We start from the raw sequence: 18411 nt of genomic DNA, 5'->3' as shown, positions 1-18411 counted from the left end.
AGAAGGAGGGTTAAGAATATGCCTCTGCGGACTTGCCTAGTGGTCCAGTGGCTAGGACTTTGATCCCAATGCAGGGGTCACAGGTCGATTCCTGATCAGGGAACTACCCACATGCTACAACTGAGAGTTTGAACACCACAACTAAAGATCCTTCACGCTGTAACAAAGGTCAAAGATCCCGTGTGATGCAACTAAGACTTGGTGCAGCCAATAAATAAAGACATATTTTTTAAAAATTTAAAAAACATGCCATTGGTTTAAAGATTAAGTTCAATAAATATTTACTGAGTACCTTCTGTATACCAAAGATGTTTTAATGCAGCTTTTTTATACCAAAATGACTAAGTGAAAAATTGTACCTTTTGTTATCAAGTAACATTTGCCATAGATATTGCCATTCCTGAGCCTTGGCCTCAGCTCTCAACTTCCAACCCTCTCTCTACCTCTCCAAGTTTCACACCATTTCTGATTTCCCTGCTTGAGCTTTAAACCATAAACACCCATAAACCTCTGGGAGGCAAAAACTGCACTATTACTACCTGTTAAATGGCTTTTAAGCCCTACTAACATATGTCTGAATTGGAACAGCTCTCTCTGCTCTACAGTTAGAGGTCCAGCATGTTCATCAAAGGCCTGATCAAATCCCAGAGGTACATGAAAGGAGCTAGTGATGAGGACAAGGAAGAGGCCGCAGGGTACGAAGGATCAGTGTCTGCAAGCAAGAATTGCTGCCCCTGCCCTTTCCTTTTCTCACCCAGGTCTTTGGTGAGCTGTGCTAATAACTGCTGGACCTTTAACGTAACCTTTTGTGTCCCAGTGAGGACATAATACATTTGGCTTTATAGTTAACTCTTTGCAAATATTTGCTGGTGTTAAATTTTTATTATTCAAGGTGGGGAGTGACGAGAAGTCATTTAGGCCAATAATGGCCCCAATTTCTTACTCCAATTGTGAAGTCAGTAGTATTAATTACTCCACTAACAAAATTGATTATTAATGGATAAAAGGGAGAAGTAGTATGCATAGAAAACAGCTTTTCTCTCACTTCCTTTCTAAAAATGATGGAAAGTGAGTAGAAAAGTTTTCTCCTTATTCTTTTTCCAGTGAATCGTTAAATGGTGTTCATAGTAGATCCAACCACCACTAATAAAGCAACTTACTGAGTAGACAGGAAATAAAACATTAAAACATAACGATGATAAAATAGGGTAGGGGAAAAAGGCCCCCAAAGGAAATCCCACACAAAGTGAACATCTAGTTGCTAAGCTGCATCCTTTCTTTCAATCTTTTCATGTACTTCACTGCAAAGTAAATACTAGATTTCCTGTTAGGTATAACCCTTCCCCATTATGCTTCCTCCAAGACAGAATTATGTTCCGCTCCGGGCAGCCAGCAGTTGGCAGACAAGGCATCAGGGTTTCTTTCCTGGAAGGCATAAAGCCATGGAATGGAGTTCCACAGAAGGTTGTGTTGAAAATCAGCAGAAATGTCATGGTCCCTGGGAGGTGGAGGAAGAGCCCTCTGTAGCAGCAGGTAACTGAAACTTTGTGGCTTTATATTAGTCCCTCAAGGAAAGAAAAAATCCTATCACTCAGACGATCTCAATGCACAACTTATCAGTGAATACATCTATATGTCATAAAGGTCTAGAGATTCAAAGACTCCTCATAGATACTGTATTTTGAACTGAAAAGTAAAAAAGTGATATATGACTCTCTAAATGCTGGAAAGTTCATGCTCATTCATCTACTCACAATCCTCTATTGGACAGGTGCTTTTTGCCAAGTTCTGTGGTGCATACTAGATGTACAAAGATGACTAGGACCAGCCCTCGTACACAAGAGACTCCCAGGCTAGGCAATGATCCACTGACATACAGTGGGGCAACATAATCCAGTTACAATATATTAAGAGTCTTAGAGATTTAAAACAATAAAAAAAGGAATCTCATACATATTGTGAACTTTCCTATCTCCATTCAGACATTTCCTTCAATCCAAAATCTAAAAAGCCTGCCACCCATGCACCCACCCTATCCCCATGCTCTTGTTTATTCAGACTCTGCAGGGATGTGACTGCCTGGGTGGAATCACTCTTTCTACTTCTCTCACATCATTTAAATCTAGCACCTCATTTGAGTGTCTGAGTCACCTTCCCTTCAAGTCCAATTGGTGTAACATGTATTTGTCACCCTGACTCAGAGATGAGATCTTAGTCATCTTTCTCTCTCCTATGAAGCTTAATACAGTGCCCTGCTCAGTTGATATCCTAATGGCATTTTCTGCATATTCACTTACTTCATTTAATAAAACCAACCTATGTACTAAGTTTTATTAACCTCATTTTGTGGATGAGAAAATTATGACTTTATCCAATTAGCACTATAATGTTTGATGTCAAAAGAAAGGGGAAAAAAATAAAAGAAAAGAAACACTGAAGCAGTTATAGATTCAATGCTCTTCTAAGAAATACTCGCTTCCAGAGATATACTAGGTAAAAGTCAGGACAACATGGTAGTTAACATCATTTTTTATACTGTCTGGTGAACAAATTAAATCAAAGGAAAGTAAACTCAGAGTAAGGTACTATATGAGGAAAATTATCCAACCATTAGAAGTACCTTTCTGATGATTTTTATTGTAAAATGAAATCCTTAACATCTTCTGGGGTATCTATATTTGGTGTTTTATCAACACCATTGCCAATTTTCATAAGCTTGATGGAGTACTTATGACTATTTCACTTTCTAAAGCAGTACTGCTGCTGCTGCTGCTGCTGCTAAGTCGCTTCAGTCGTGTCCAACTCTGTGCGACCCCATAGACGGCAGCCCACCAGGCTGCCCCGTTCCTGGGGTTCTCCAGGCAAGAACACTGGAGTGGGTTGCCATTTCCTTCTCCAATGCAAGAAAGTGAAAAGTGAAAGTGAAGTCACTCAGTCGTGTTCAGCTCTTAGCAACCCCATAGACTGCAGCCTACCAGGCTCCTCCGTCCATGGGATTTTCCAGGCAAGAGTACTGGAGTGGGTTGCCATTGCCTTCTCCCTAAAGCAGTACTACCCAATAGAAATGTAACACAGGCACCATAATTTTAAATTTTCTAAAAAAAATCACATCAACAAAAGATATAGGTGAAACCAACCCCCTATATCCAAAATATCATTTCAACATCTAATCATTTATTTTAAAAATGAAATTGAGAGTTACATTTTTAATAAGTTTTTAAGATCTAACATATGTTTACCCTTTTGCATCTGACTCTTTGTGACCCCACAGACTGGGGCTCAGCAGGCTCCTCTGTCCATAGAATTCTCCAGGCAAGAATACTGGAATGGGTTGCAATTTCCTTCTCCAGGGGATCTCCCTGACCCAAGGATCAACTTAGCTGCTGCTAAGTTGCTTCAGTCGTGTCCAACTCTGTGCGACCCCATAGACGGAAGCCCACCAGGCTCCACCGTCCCTGGGATTCTCCAGGCAAGAACACTGCAGCTACCATTGAGCAGCTTTGTTCTAGAATCCTGTTGGGGGCCAGAGTGAGGCACTCGGCCCATGGCAAAGGTCATGAGGAAGGAGGCTCAACATACGCAAAGGCGGGATCAAGCCTCAGGAGTCCCCCTGGAAATCCTCGAGCATCTACCCACATAACCAGAGCCTGCCTACTTTACTACTTTGTGCTCTCACCTACACCTCTGACTTTACGGGGGGCTGTCCCCCACCACCTCTTTCGGAGAAGGAGTTAACTTAGAGCTCCAGTTAATAAAAACTCCTGGGCGTGACAAGAGTGTTTCAACCTACAAACTCCTCTGAAGGTTCTCTAGCCTGCCTGACAGGCTTGTCCAGCCACACGTGATTGTTCACAGCCTCCCAACCGTGAGAGGCATGAGATGCTTTAAACCTTCTAAAAACAGGTTCCTTAGAAAAGTTAGAAAACTATTAGTGTAAGTATAATGGGCTGATTAGAAATTGTATTGGTGAAGGGTTTTTCATTTGTTGAGCCAATGTTTGTTGCGAAGTCTCCATATCCCCTGCTCTTACACACATTAATGAATATATAGAAGAAATAAGTATTAACCTTTAATATAAATCACATTAGACCTTAGGCTAAGTAAATTCTTTCCTTAACTAAAACCCACTATACCCTCACCCTATAGGAATGTAACTTTATTTGGGTGGCGTCTGTTTTGAGAATAATCAGCCCTGGAGAAATAAGTGTCCTGGTTGACTGACCGCTGTCACAAGGACGGGGTCATAAATTGTCAGCAGGCCCCCTGGCCAGAAGATGATGTAACACCCCTAAGACCTCTGTATACATTTGTATGAAGCACCTGACTTTGATAAAAGTCAGGACTGCTGACCCCGCGTGACTTTTGCATAACATCTCAGTGTATAAAAGTAGACCATGGAAAATAAAGAATTGGGATCAGTTCCTCAAAAGACTAGTCTCCCCATGTCGCTTTCTCTCTCTCTCACTCTGGCTGAGTCTCCATCTGGAGCGCAGAACCCGCCATGCTTACTAATTATGCCTGGGCTTCTAAGATCCCACCGGGGAGGCCTCAGTGTCTCCTCTCCTTCGGGAGAACGGAAGGACACCTGCGGCCTACGTAAGTGATACAAGCTTCTTGTCTTGAAGTTTTATTGGTCTCCCATGTAAACCAAGCTACTCAGCCTCTTTTCTCCACTGAATTTTCCTACTGAGCTATCCTCATTCTATTACTCTTTACATCTCTAATTAATATCTAACTGAAGCTATTGTATCCTGATCCTCGCCGATGCCGTCCCCGCTTCGAATACCCTGGATCAGCCGGGGCTGGACCCCAGCAGAATCCCATGTCTTTAACAATTTTTTTTGTCTTTAATAATTTTATACTTTGTATTTTTCCCATCTCCATATATCTATACATGTCGTTCCTTTGGCCAAAAATGCCATGGCTGAAACTCGACTTCTAAATCTAGTCTATATTTATCAAAATCTTCCCCATCCAATAAAGTCTAGCTAAACAACATTTTCTAACAACACCCTAGGCTAATGCTATTACTTCATCTTCTATACACCTATCAAATTTTATACATTTCTTGTGGAACTTACCATGTGCTGCTTTGTAAACTTCTGGCAGGTAGGAATTCATCTTATTGTCATATTTGTCTTACTGCATGCCTGTCACTGATTTATAGGAGAGACAGCTTAAGGCAAGGAGAAAGCCACGGCCGTTTGGGGCCAGACAGAGAGCCTTAAATTGTTATTGTGCTGGACATCAACATCTACAGTACCCGTTCCCCTGCCCCTTCAATTAAATGCCCTTTCACTCCCTATTTTAAGCCATATGGTAACTTGGGGACGAGTGACCCCACCCTCAGTTCCATCAGAAATGAATCATGATTAGGTTTAAATCAGTTAATGACTAATTCATAATCCAACTTAGGCCAGTAAGATACAAAGAAGAGGGACTTTCCTGGTGGCCCAGTAGCTAAGACTCTATACTCCCAAGGCAGGCTGCCCGGGTTTGATCCCTGGTCACAGAACTAGATCTCACATGCTGCAACTAAAGATAGAAGATCCCATATGTCGAAACTAAGACTCAGGGCAGCCAAACAAATAAAATTATTTTTAAAAGATACAAGAAAGGATTTGTTAAGATTTCTGGGGAAGGAATCTTCTTCTCCACAGAAGCTTCTAGAAAGGTATCTCTCCCGCTCTGATGTGACTAACCGCAGCTGTCACTTCAACATTAGAAGACTGACCCTGGGGATAAAGCCGACACATGCAGAAGGGTACAGCCTCTAGATCCCGTCTCACCTGAAGACATTCAGTAATGGGCACTGGAAGCTGTTACCCGCTTCCCCTCCTAACGTAATATTCAGATAACAGGTATGAAGTGCCTCCCTGGTAGCTCAGTCAGTAAAGAATCCGCCTGCAGTGCAGGAGACCCGGGTTTGACCCCTGGGTCAAGGGGAAGGAAATGGAGAAGGAAATGGCAAAGCACTCCAGTATCCTTGCCTGGAAAATCCCATGGACAGAGGAGCCTGGTGAGTTGCAGTCCATGGGTTACAGAGTTGGACACGACTGAGTGACTTCACTTTTACACCTTCTATGTGCTTTGGAGGAAAATTCACCTCCTCCGTTACAGACATAAGGCTCAAACTAGTAAAGCAGTGACAGGAGTAAGCATGTGGCCCAATCCTGGCCAACAGGACATGGGAGCAAGTCCAGGAAGCTTCAGAGAAGTATCTTTTCATTCCTAAGAAGCAAACACAGTAAGACAACCATCCCCTCTGCCCCTGTAGGTACCCTTACCTGTATGTGATCTTCCACCACCACCTTACTACTAACTGAGGAAGAGATCAACACCAAGAAAGGCAAAGATTTGGAATGAACCTAGGTCCTTGACATTGGTGAGTTGCTCTGATAACCAGCTCTGGCAACCACAATATCTCTCGTAAGTAAAACAAGTTGTCTTAGGCAGTTTAACTAGCTCTGTGCTACTTGTAGCTGAAAAAATCCTATCTGATATACAGTCCTATCCCAGAAGCCAATAATTTCACCAACCAATTCCGGGCTAACAGATTTCTAACTGATAGAATTATTTTTTTAATATAAATTTATTTATTTTAATTGGGGGTATTTTTTGTGTCTTCATAACTCACAGGGGGCTTTTTTGTTTTGTTTTTGGCCTCACCACACCACTTGTAGGACCTCAGTTTCCCAACCAGGGACTGAACCTGGGCCAAGGCACTGAAAGCACAGAATCCTAACCACTAGCCTACAGGATCTCCTTATAATTCACAGTTTAAAAGTTCTTTCTACCTATCTCATTTTAGCCTTAAAAAAAAAAAAAAGAGGCAACTCTGAGGTCTATGGTGAATTGTGTTTCCTTTAATACATAGAAGTGTTATGTAATTGTTATGAATTGAAGTGTTATGCAATGAAATGCTAGGCATTGAAGTGTTATGCATTCTTATCCTATAATTTCATATCCTCTCAAAAATTTCAGGCACAAAGTAAAGCCTTCCCTTACTCCAATATCAGCAAAACAGATATCTAGAAAGGAGCTATGTTATACTTGGAATGGTTATGAAAAACAAAGAAAAAAATAGCAGTAAACAAAAGAAGGAAACAGTGGGTTAAGGGGTAAAAGACCCACATCTAGTCCCAATTCTGTTCTCTCACGAGTTCAGTCATTTGACCTTCTTGGTCTTCATGGACATCCTGGCATTAGGAAAGCTTGGTCTACATCACACAGCTATTACTAAAACTCAGTAAGAGAGTATACATAAAAGTGCTTCTAAAGGTTATTATTAGTATTATCCCTGGAATACAGGTGCTCCTTGAATAATATTTACACCTACATTTGACAGCTTCTTAAATTGCATTATTTTTCCTGAAAATTAGATTTGCTCCTTTTTAATGTCATAACCAGGATGGACTTCATTTTCTCCCATAAATTACAGTATCCTTCAACTTTTTTTGTTGAGTGTAACTTATGACCATTTTTTTTACCATGCTTTTATATTTCAATTCCTATTTTTCAGTTCTTATCACATGGTTATGATTATTCACCCTAGAAACTCAATATGGCTAGGATGATAAGAGTCTGAACTACTGTATAGAGCCATTAATATAAAATAATATTACTTTTTCTCTGGTGGTGCCATTATATATTCCATAAGTATGCCTTGTGAATACATTTAAATAAATCATTTGCCATTAGTGTTTCAAAAGATATTCTGGCCCACAGATCACAAATCTCTCCAGAAACACATCAGATTCATTTTTAAAACTCCAGGAAGTCCATTTCCAACTTTTTGTTTAATGCCTTCCTTAAACAGGAACTGAGTTGGCCCAAGATTCCACATGTTCCAAAATCTCTGGAAGAAATTATGGGCTTATATGGCTCGCGTTTCAGTATTTGGGAATGTGATTTTAAACATAAGCAACTAAAACAGTTACCTCCTGTGATTATCTAAAATAACAGTGTTACCAAATACTTTAATACAACTACTTTCCTACACCTCAATCTACCAAGAACCTTGATAACTCTTTATATTTTTCTAAAATAAGCATTATAGAAATATCAGCCAATGTCATTACAGAAAATAAAGACGAGAAAGTACATAATAATACTAAACCTAGTAATTAACCATACTTTCATCCGGAGTTAATACCACCATCTTTGTACACAAGAAAACCACTTGGATTATGTTTTCTTTGTTAATGACTAACGTTCTTCTGGGCTGTTCTCAGATAGAATTATTTAGGCTATTATCTAAACCTCACAGACTTTTTCCCAAAAAGAGAAAAAAGACTGTATTTCCATCTAGTCAATTGCCTTTAAAATAGCAGGAATTAAAAACAACTTGAAACTAAGCATAATTATTGAATAAAAAAGATAACCCACTTATCCTGAGTGCTTGAACAAAAGAAACTATAGCCACGTCAGTGACAGAATTATATTACTCAAAACTATTTCCAAAAACTGAGTGTCTTATTCTACGTGATTCCCCAAAATATTTGGTAGATGTGTTGTACCAAGGAACTTCTAGAACTCAAACAATTCTTCAATGACATTCATGACTGGGACACCTGCCCATCCCTCTCAGCTCTACACAGTTTGGAAACTGGCTCCCAGCTCTAGTAGACCACTGTAAAAGTGAAAGAACTGGGAAGATAGAGGTCTGGAAGAACAAAGTAAATAAAAATTAACATCTCAGAAACACTAATTGATCACTTATGTGTACCAGGCATTTCCACATACTACCTCATTTCATCCTATGACAATTCTATGTGAGAGGCATAGAATGAGATGAGATTTTTATCTCATGAGAACATAGGATGTGAGAATGTAAATATTTAAAGAGATGAGAACAGATGAGAACATAAATATTTTACAGATGAGAACATAAATATTTAGAGAGATAAAAACAGTTTGTGATTAAGTAGTATTTGGTGCACATGTAACTTCAGCCCTGGTTATCCAACCCTAAGCTCTTTCCCCTACAATATTGCCTCTCTCATACCTAATATCTGCACAGAGAGATCCAAGTTACTGATCACTTCCTAAAGCATTAGCTCAGCTAATCCATTAGCTCAGAGCATCAGGTCATAAGTGCAGGCATCACTACACCCTATGCAGAAGGAAAAAAAAAAAAGCTCAACACCCCTTATATGATTTGTCTAAAGTCACATAGCTAGTGAATGACAGAGTCAAAACTGGAATTCAGACTTTGGTGCTTTTTCTAAGCCATGATACCATAGCTGTGATGTAAATATAAATTCAGCTTTAAACCTAAAACTCCTAAAAGGCAGAGACTACAAAGTTTTTGCTCTACATGGAGCCAAATATACTGTTTATTTAATAAACCACCCACTTCTTTAAAAGACTTAAGGAACTAACCTGATGGTCCAGTGGCTAAAACTCCACGCTCCCAATGCAGGGGGCTTGGGGTTAGATCCCTGGTCATGGAACTAGATCCTACATGCTGCAACTAAGACTTCATGCAGCCAAATAAATAAATATGTTTTTTAATTTAAAAAAAAAAATGAGTTAAGGTAGCTTACAAAAAGGAGCTTTTGTAATTGGATTTTAAGAATCAAATGTATTAAAAAATAAAATATCAATCAAAATATTGTTATTAACCACCTAATAATTTGATTAATATCAAAATACTAATACAGGGAATTCCCTGGTGGTCCAGTGGCTAAGACTCCACTCTTCCAGTGCAGAGGGCCCAGGTTCAATTGTTGATCAGGAAACTGATAGGTTCTGCAGGCCGCAACCAAAGATTCTGCATGCTACAACTAAGACCCAACACAGACAAATAATTTTTTTTACTATTAATACATTGTTTGACTTAATATGTCATTTTAAATTATTTCTTCCAGTTTATTTTAAAACTGACCATAACCTAAAGAAATGAATGGAATTAAATGGATATTTAAGATCTGTTATTTTCTCAGTATAACACATGTAATAAATTTCTAAAGATTTGTTTTTTTTAATATATATCATTTTATAAATATGATATCTTTGCCTTCACCTTGACAATGGCTACAGTCATCTAGAAAAAAGTTTCAGTTTCTCAAAGATATAAAATTGGCAACAAGACAGATATTTAGAAACCTGATACTGTATGCTCTATTTTAGACCTTCATAAGGATATTGTACAAAGCCCTGCCTAGAACTATGTAGAACTTTCTATAAATGATTCACTTCTAAATTAGCTGTCCTGGGTCAGCAGTGGCTTCTTAAATAAAAGGTGATTCATCCTTTGTACTGTTCTTTCCCTGGTACAACCACTGTTTTCCCCCATTTTTTTTTAATGGACAAAATAATGTGACAAAAATAATTTTATTCCCTACCCCGCAAAAAAGGAAAATCAAGTCACATGTTTTAATCTATGAAATGACTTCCCAGAGTAACCAAACAAACATTTTACTTTGTTAATGAAATCTAATCAAAGCAACTATGTTATCAAAGAAAGTCCTTGATAATCTCAAACCAATTCTTGAAACATATGAAAAGGTTAAAAGAATAGCAATAAGTTTTAGTCTTGCCTTTGTGGATATTACATAGACACTAAAGCAACGAGTAAGATAAATCAAACATGGATAGCTATATATATCTATCCTCTTCCACAATATGCTTCAGGTCAGAGGAGATATCTGAGCTTTAGCCTAGTATAATAATGCTGCAAGGTTACGTGCCAATTTGAAAGACATCATAAATCACCAATATTCCCTATGTCAGGTGCTGTCTCAAATTTTCCAGGTTTGTAAACCACTTATCCTCTTAAAAGCTTCCTCTTGTTTGACACTTAAGATGCAAGAGAACCTCAAATGGGAAGGAGAAACTATAACGAGATGTTTTACATCCAAGAATGTAGCAGTTTGTGAGATATTAAATTATAATTATTAGTAAAGAGACCTATGACTAAACTTTCCAGTTTACTAAATATACAAACATGAATTTAAAAAAAAATAGCTATTTGATCCCCAACAGGTCCTTAAACAAAATTTTGAAATTTGTTTGGCAAAATGCTCATGTATTACATCATTCATATCAACCAGGAAGCAGACTTGTAACACTTACAATGAAATATCTGTGAGGTATGTGATATTTCAAAACCACCCAAGGGAATTAATTCCCTGGCAGTCCAGTGGTTAGGATTTTGTATGTTCACTGCTGAGGGCCCGGGTTCAATTGCTGGTCAGGGGACTAAAAGACCACAAGCCCTGCAGCATGGCCAAACAAAAACAAAACAAAAAACCCATCCAAATAAATCATGGAAAACTGGGAAGCAAGCATGGGGAGCCACCAGGGGTCAAAACAGAGTGATGAGAGGATATGATCCTGACGGAAAGAGATGAGCGCTTTATGAAGAAAATGGGCCATGCAAGAAACTGTAAACATCTTGAGAAGAGAGAAAAATTGCAATTGATTTTTATTCTAAACTAGGACACCTGAAAGACATTAGAAAAATATACTGCAGAGTGACAGGGCAAGAGGAGACAAGGGAAAATGTACTATGGGGTTCCCTCGATGAGAGGTGACTAGGGGCTGGGTGAGGGAGTGGAGGCAACTTATTAACCACCTTAGACCCTTATTCATTAGAAGGCCTGAGATGCACAGAAAACCTCACCCATGGGTAGGGCCGGTGAGATGCAAGGGAGAGTGTGTAAAAATTCTTCTAGGCTTGGGTTGCTCAATTTTGAGCCACCTCCCACCCCACGGGTAGACAGCGCCAAGAAGAGAGACTGGGAAGACATGGAGAGGAGCTGCCAGGAATAGAATCCTGTCATAGCATTGGAGACACTTAGTCACAACCCCAGCTAGAGCCTCTCACCTTTGCTCCAGAGTTGTTTATGACCCGCTCCCACCCCGCCCCATCACGAAGCAGCTTCTTCCCACCCTCTGCTGGCCAACATTCCTGCCCTTCCTGCCCATGGGACTCCTGGGACTGGGGTAGAGGGAGGAGTTAGAGAAGAGGGGAGGAGGACCCCGCAGGGCCAGGAAACTTCCCGAAGAAGCTGGCAGGCTGCTGCAGGGTTCCGTCCTCAACTCCCAAGAATGTGTCAGCAGGCCAGAGCCAGGACAGGCAGTACCAGAGTCTCCTGGCTTCAAGCTTAGTGCTGACACTGTACCTTCACTACCTGCTTCTATTTTTATCCCTACACCCTCCTCTCCCCACACCGTCCCTAAATCCCTACCATTCAAAACCTTCCTTACTGCCCGGGAAACTGGCTTGACTTGTGGGTGCTTAATTAGCAAATGTACAATAAACTTCCTCACGTCACCTTTTTTTTTTTTTTCCTTTTCTATAATTAGAGGGACTCTGAGTCCTAGTTTACCCCTGTTGTCCCAGAGTAATTATTAATACCTTCCTTTTCACTCTGTGAAGTGTCTGGGTAGGAAATATAAGTTCCCTAGCCACCTATTTATAATACTTCTTCTATTAAGCTGATCAAATAAGCACGCTTCCTTTTCAGGATGATAAGACCAGACAACATGAGATAAAAGGAAAAACATGTGATTTGCATGTTGAAGTAAAGTAATGGTAGAGTTCTTCCTCTATCCTTTAGCACCTAAGTAATCTTACCCAGAAGCTTCTTGGAAGTCAGTGTCCATGATTGAAGCACAATTAAGATTCTATGAGTCTTAACAAACGTGGGGAGAGTTGAAAATGAGCTCTAAGTGTTCTGTGGCAAAAGAGAGTAGAATAATTTAGAATTCCATGCTGAGGAAAATTCTGTCACAGGTATATCTAGAGATATGACAACAAGAAATATGGGTATTCCTACAGAGTTATTTTTTGGCTCAAGAGAAATAAGCATCGATAATGCAATGCAAAATAATTCTGAATAAATTAATATATTTAATATTTCAAGTTTAACTGAGATTTTTGTTGACTGAAATAGTTTATTAGGTTTACACTAAGCTTTATTGAAGAAGCCCTTCTCACAAGAGTCCACATTAGTTGCTGTAACATAGAATTCCATACTGAGATAGCTTAGTTTGAGGATCATGTATAGAGACAAACTTTTAAATTTGCTTTCCACACTTTCTGGGATTAGGCAAAAAGTAGGAGAATGAAACTGTACAGGTCTAGAATAGAAAAATTAAAAGGAAAAAATTACAAAAGATTAGTCAAAAAATTGCCTAAAAAGCATCTTTTTTGAGGAAAAGAAGGAATAAGAACTAACATTTATTGAATCATTGTTCTAGATACCTAATATGCTATTTCATTCAGTTCTAACAACACTCCTATAAGGCAGGCATTATTTGTATATTTTCCAGGTTCGATTGCATTACTCAATTTTCCAGGTGAGAAAATTGAAGCTCCTCGGTGGCATCTCTAGGCACCAAACTCAGGGTACACCATCCTACCCAGAAACCACCTCCTCATTAGACTGACCTAAAGCATTGCTGTCATGCCACCCTGACTATCTATCACAGGATCCTACAAGCCTGTGAAATAGCCACAGCAGATACGTAGCTTTGAGCTATTGCAAAAGCTTGGAATCTCACAAATTTAACTATCCATGTTTCACTCCGTATAATTACAGTCCGATAAGACTGATCCTAAAACTAAAAACGTAAAACAGGAGGCCTTTCTACTGTTTCTCCCTTGCTGTTGCTTTCCCATTTTGCCCACTGCCCCCTCCTTTACTGCCTAGCTTCACAGCACAGAGCAAGTGCTCAACCTCCAGCAAACTGGCATAAAGCAATGTTGCCAGTGGGTGGGTGAGGTGATACTGGAAAACTATTTGAAATGTTGTGGGAGCTTTTTTGGTTGTTACAATGATGATGTGACACCACTGGCACTGGGAGAGGTAGAGGATGAGGTAAGGATACTGCATGAAGTCTAATCTCAGAGAGGTTCAGCTCAGTGAAGAGCTGTTTGGCATTCTGCATGATTTTCTCTCTCTTTTTTTTTTCTTTTTGGCTGTGCTGAGTCTTAGTTGCATGCAGGATCTAGTTCCCTGACCAGGGATTGAACCTGGGCCCCCTGCATTGGGAGTACAGAGTCTTAGCTACTGGACCACCAGGGAAGTCCCCTGCATGATTTTCAAATGTCCTACTAGAGATTCATGTCGGGAAGAGAATATATACATAATGATTAAAACCTAGATCCTCTGTGTTACAGATAAAGTAGGCTTTGTTATGAGTTTTCCTGGACTGCAATTACCACGTAAACCAAAGAAAGCCTTTCTTATTTGCATAGAACCTTATCAAGAGTTGTTCATCTCAGAAAGTCAAGTCACTGTGTCCATGTTATTTGAATTTAACATAAAACATATCAGCTGCTCCTATTATTGTTAAATAGTTCTACAAATATCTACAAATATTTAAGAGAGCAAAAGATAACATAGAATCAAAATATTCCTGTCTTATTTCTATTGTTCTATTCTTTTTAAATTAATCACTGCAGATGGTGACTGCAGCCATGAAATTAAAAGATGCTTACTCCTTGGAAGGAAAGTTATGATCAACCTAGACAGCATATTGAAAAGCAGAGACATTACTTTGGCCACAAAGGTCCGTCTAGTCAAGGCTATGGTTTTTCCTGTGGTCATGTATGGATGTGAGAGTTGGACTGTGAAGAAGGCTGAGTGCCGAAGAATTGATGCTTTTGAACTGTGGTGTTGGAGAAGACTCCTGAGAGTCCCTCGGACTGCAAGGAGATCCAACTAGTTCATTCTTTGGAAGGAATGATGCTAAAGCTGAAACTCCAGTACTTTGGCCACCTAATGCAAAGAGTTGACTCATCAGAAAAGATTCTGATGCTGGGAGGGATTGGGGGCAGGAGGAGAAGGGGACGACAGAGGATGAGATGGCTGGATGGCATCACTGACTCAATGGACGTGAGTCTGAGTGAACTCCAGGAGTTGGTGATGGACAGGGAGGCCTGGCATGCTGCGATTCATGAGGTCACAAAGAATCGGACACGACTGAGCGACTGAACTGAACTAAACTGATTAGCTATTAAGTATAGATACAAGCAACTGACTGCTTCATTATGTCTTCTAAGATAGTTTTCCCAAGTATTTGCATTGAAATCCATATTTGTTTCTAGTATTACTGTTAAGGAATATATTAATTTTTAAAGTTTTATATACATAGGTAGATGTTATTGTTTAAATATTTATTTCAGGATAAGTAAAAGTGATGCCGCAAAATATTTGTTATTACAGGGGAACTTTGGGTCCAGTAAGATTAAGAACCACTTGTATAAAGGAAAGAGCATGAGCTGGGAGTTTGACAAACATAAGATAAAAGATATCTCTTTGGACTACATGATTTGAGTAGTTTATTTTTGTTCTGAGCTACCATTGCCTCATCTATCAATCACAGTCATTTCTGGGAGTGCTGTTAAGAACTGCTATTTCAGACAAAATAGCACAGGTTAAGTAGTAATGATAGGTGTTCAACAATAACTCCCTTCTCAATGCTCAAGCTGTGCTTCCCTCCCCCACTTAGCTTTACAAAAAGGCAGGAAAATTAAGATAGGAAGCAGGAAGTATAAAGAATACAAAAGGAGAAAGGGAGTAACAAATCATGACCAGTACCTAATATTTAACTATACCCAGAACACATTGTTAGTATCAGATGTGAGAAGGTTTAAGTTACATTCTGGCCCTAGATCAAGTTACATTCTGGCCCTAGATCATGAAGAACAGGTTGTTAATGCCAATCACACAAACACTACTACTTAATGCAACATATGGCTATGCAAATTGTTCTAAGAATGGATACAGAATTATTATTTCTTCAATCTTGTTACTGTGTATCCCTGTAAGACCACTTAAAGTTAACACTGTAACTTAAGAACCTGTGACTTTTACAGACTGAGATATAGATCCTAGATTTTAGCCTTTTTTTTTAAGGTTGGAACTTTTCCTCTATGTGTGCTTTGATTATCTCCATGGAGATTTTTATACAATAGCAGATGCACTTTCTGGAGTGCTAGTGTTCTTGAGCCTCTTAGCCACTACTAATTGGATCCAAATACATCCCTAAAAGGCAAATATTCTATCACTGACAAGATCTAAGATCCTTTCTACCCTTTCACTTATCTGTAGAAGCCATAGGACCTCCCTGGTATTAGCCATGTCCAAGCTTCAACTTTCTACTCCACATTTTAATCACCAAAACTTCAGAGTACTCAGTACACCCCAAACAGAAAAGCTAGAGTTTCTAAGACAGTGAGAAAAAGAAGCAGTTTTTGGATCACAATACAGAGAAACAGTGGCAGTCATCCATTCTCAGTTGGCTTCCTCTTTTCTTTACCTTGGCAAGTATCTAGCCCAAAACTATTTGTTAGTTGCTTTATTGAATAAATAGTTTCAAGGAACACCTTTAGATGTACACCAAAATTCACAGAAGCATTAATTACAATTGCCAAAAAATGGAAACAACCTAAATGTGAATAGACAAAGGTGGTGTGGTATATACATACAGTGGAATACTACTCGGCCATAAGGAAAAAAATTTTGCCACTTCAGCAACATGGATAGACCTGGAGAGCATTATGCTAAGTGAAACAAGTCAGACAGAAAAAAAGAAATGCTACATGATATCACCTATATGTGGACTCTAAAAAAAGTACAACAAACTAGTTAATAAAGAGCAACAAAAAAAGAACAGGCTTACAGATATAGAGAACAAACTGGTAGTTACCTGTAGAGAGAGGGAAGGAGGGAGAGAAAGAGAGGGATAGGGGACTAAGAGGTACAAACTACTATATATAAAAAATAATCCACAAGGATACATTGTAAAACAGCAGGATTATAGCCAATATTTTATAATAACTAAAAATGGAATATATCTTAAAAATTTTGAGTCACTATGTTGTATACTTGAAACATAATGCTATGCATCAACTCTACTTCCATTTTTTAAAAAAATGAATACCTCTGGTTATGTCAGGTGATAGGGGTTTATCATAAGGAGACACAGGGAAGCAAAAGTACAGGAAATATTTTCAGAAGACAGGCTTCTTAGAAATTACTAAAAATTGGCTCATTGCCATTAAAGACACACTATCAGCTCTCCTGACATGAATGACACTCTGATGGCCCTCTGTGACCCTGAAAAGACTGCAGTGACTCTTGTCATCTCCAGGCTTCAGTGTCAGGTCCACTTTTTGCTTCTGCTACTACCAACTGTACAGAACAGATATATTGTATGCTCCTAATTTGGTTAAAAGTAGAAAGGAGGTTTACATCCACATAGATATGTATTTACTTTCACACACATACTTATAAATTCACAAATTTTATTTTTCTATAAAGATGGTCAAAAAGTGGCCAAGCCAGATGCTTCTGGGGAAGGAGGACTAGGGAACTATGGTTCCCACCCCACCCCCCCCCCCCACCAAAAAAAAAGTGGATACGCTTTCCACTAAGTGCATATATTATTTTTTCAATTAAATTAACAATTGGTTTTAAATAACATTTACTATGTAGCTCCACTGTGGACTTCTGCTTCAGAGAGTTATTTCTGCTTGGAGATTTAGTGAATGAATAAAACAAAACCACAGAAACCATTTTCCTTTGGTGGCCTTTGGTCAAACATAGATATGCTCATTAACTGCTGCTGCTGCTGCTAAGTCGCTTCAATCATGGCCGACTCTGTGCAACCCATAGATGGCAGCCCACCAGGCTCCCCCATCCTTGGGATTCTCCAGGCAAGAACACTGGAGTGGGTTGCCATTTCCTTCTCCAATGCATGAAAGTGAAAAGTGAAAGTAAAGTCGCTCAGTCGTGTCCAACTCTTAGCAACCCCATGGACTGCAGCCCACCAGGCTCCTCCATCCATGGGATTCTCCAGGCAAGAGTACTGGAGTGGTATGCCACTGCCTTCTCTGGCTCATTAACTAAGAGCCAACAAATGGAAGGGAAGGTAGGTTATAATTAATAACACTGAAGAGGAGGTCAAGAGATGAGACAGGCTGGATTAGGAATATATCTTATGTATTGATTATAGCCGGAGAAGGTAATGGCACCCCACTCCAGTACTCTTGCCTGGAAAATCCCGTGGATGGAGGAGCCTGGTAGGCTGCAGTTCATGGGATTGCTAAGAGTCGGACATGACTGAGAAACTTCGCTTTCACTTTTCACTTTCATGCATTGGAGAAGGAAATGGCAACCCACTCCAGTGTTCTTGCCTGGAGAATCCCAGGGACGGGGAGCCTGGTGGCTGCCGTCTATGGGGTCACACAGAGTCGGACACGACTGAAGTGACTTAGCATAGCATAGCATAGCATTGATTATAGCTCTCATGTTTATATCTAAAAAGTTTTGAGGTAACTACAAAAGAACTTGTGTGATACCACAATCCCAAATGTCTAAGAAACATATTTGATGTCACAAAAGCAGAAAATGTCTTAGCTCCTAAAATTTTATTTCAATTCATATTACT

The 18411-nt window shown here is 39.4% G+C and overlaps 1 protein-coding gene across 14 annotated transcripts in view; it reads right to left on the bottom strand.

Moving 5' to 3' along the window:
* Positions 1-18411, bottom strand: part of GIPC2 (GIPC PDZ domain containing family member 2) — a 99978-nt gene that overhangs the window by 71116 nt on the left and 10451 nt on the right. Inside the window, exon 1 of one of the 14 annotated variants that reach the window (XM_086390747.1) lies at positions 12587-12686. The exons of the other annotated variants lie outside the window; for them this stretch is intronic. The gene's annotated coding sequence lies outside the window, so the exon portion shown is untranslated. Of the gene's footprint in view, positions 1-12586; positions 12687-18411 lie in introns of those variants that run through there. 14 annotated transcript variants of the gene reach the window in all.

The sequence above is a fragment of the Bos grunniens genome, chromosome 3 (assembly GCF_055505025.1).
Source record: "Bos grunniens cultivar Pamir isolate PY7600 chromosome 3, Bosgru_T2T1.0, whole genome shotgun sequence".
In the NCBI taxonomy this organism is placed as follows: domain Eukaryota; kingdom Metazoa; phylum Chordata; class Mammalia; order Artiodactyla; family Bovidae; genus Bos; species Bos grunniens.
The sequence above is the reverse complement of the archived record's forward strand: the minus strand, read 5'-3'. Positions and strand labels throughout refer to the sequence as shown.